The sequence below is a fragment of the Plasmodium fragile genome (genome assembly GCF_000956335.1).
Source record: "Plasmodium fragile strain nilgiri unplaced genomic scaffold supercont1.59, whole genome shotgun sequence".
Lineage (NCBI taxonomy): Eukaryota > Apicomplexa > Aconoidasida > Haemosporida > Plasmodiidae > Plasmodium > Plasmodium fragile.
Window position 1 is genome coordinate 95,183 of NW_012192639.1, and position 1,715 is coordinate 96,897.

The following is a 1,715-nucleotide window of genomic DNA, read 5'->3' on the forward strand; positions in this document are numbered from 1 at the left end:
CCCCCAATGGAGAATTTATATATATTCCTATGGGGCAGCACATTTTACCGCCTTGTTTTGTTTTTCCTATACATGCAAACAAAATAATAAACGCGATAATGAAAAAATAGAGCATAGAAAATTTATACGAGAAGATATTTTAATAAAATAAAAAAAAAGAAAAAAAGCTTCTTCTAATATGCCTCCTAAACACATTTTCTACAAGTTGTGTGTCTCTACAAAGGGGGACGCCAGGGCCACATAGTGGTTTTAGCTAAACCGCCGCTTAAAAAAGGTGCAGCTAAAAATTGGTGCAAATTTGTCCTGATAAGAATATTTCCAAATATGAACGCGAGAGCTTGTCCCATTTATAGCGTTATACCCAACAATGGTGCACCGCCTACTTGTACAGAGAGAAAAACTTCTTAAAAAGGCTACTCCACAAAAGGGAAACCAACACCTCTTCCCCCTCTTGTTCTTTTTTTGAATATACTTATGGACAGGCTGTTTCACCCCGTATATCATGCGAAACAAAAAGAACACTGAACCGTTCAGTCAGTACACTTTTATATATGCATACACCTTAGCAAAATATTATACCATCCTGGAACAGAGCACCGCGCAGAGTGTACACCGCTACACCCATGCAGAAACCAGCCCCTCTCTACACGTATGCGCTTATATATATGTGTTAGGATAAGGGGCGTGTGAGAGATAGACAACAACGCACGTTGAACTACTTAACCCCCTAATAAATCACTTAACGCATAAAAGCAGCCTGGGTAGGGGAAAAGTTATTTTATATCCCTCACAAAAACGAGTTCCTCAAATAGCTTCCTTTATTTTCCTATTTAATTTTTCCCCTCATCCCGTGCTAGCACAACCTTAACACGCTGGGGAATGTATCCTGCGAATAGGCTACTGCTCTGTCTCCTTTCCCTTTGCCCTTTTTTTTTTTTTTTTTGCAATCTCATTGCAAGTAAAACATTAAAAAGACAAAAAAAATAAACATTTTATATATTACAATATGTCAACCCAAATGGGGAAAAATCCCCCCCCCCTTTTGCACAACACACAAGTGCAACACAACGATGAACAGGAATGAACTTTCTACCATTTTTAATGCAGACGTAAAAATATTTTACTTTTTTTTTTTTTAATAAACCCTACATTACAAAAAATAATGTTTACATCTTCACGTGTACAAAAAATTTACATTTTCCATTTTGGTATGCCCCAAAGGGTGTGAGCAAAAAATATATAAACATATTTTCCATAAAAAAAAAATGCCCCTTCTTTTTTTAACCCTTCATGGGATGGGAAAAAGGCTCAGAAAAAAAAAAAAAAAAAAACACGGCGGAAATGATGGTAATTACATTGATTATTAAATAAAAATATAAACAACATAATACGTGTATGGAATTTTACTTCTATTATAACTACATATAATGCGGTGCTTATAAACTTTTTTTGTTTCTTCCATATTTGTAGTAGTTCCTGGCACTTTTACATTTTGTCAACGCACAGAATGAAAAGGTTACAAAATAAGTGTTCAAGTTACAATATGTAATTAATACTACGTTCAACGGTTTTATATCATTTTTGTTTCATGTCGCTTTTTTTTTTTTTTTTTAAGAGCAGTGCAGAGTGTTAAATGCAGCAAAATATATAAACACATGATTGGATGGATGGAAACCCGAAATTGTATGTTAAATAAAAAAAAAAAGGAAAAAAGC

At 34.3% G+C, this 1,715-nt stretch overlaps 1 protein-coding gene across 1 annotated transcript in view; it reads left to right on the top strand.

Moving 5' to 3' along the window:
• Window positions 1-1,715, top strand: part of AK88_04311 (uncharacterized protein) — a gene marked incomplete at both ends in the record, with an annotated part of 7,166 nt that overhangs the window by 1,016 nt on the left and 4,435 nt on the right. The gene's annotated exons all lie outside the window — the stretch shown is intronic.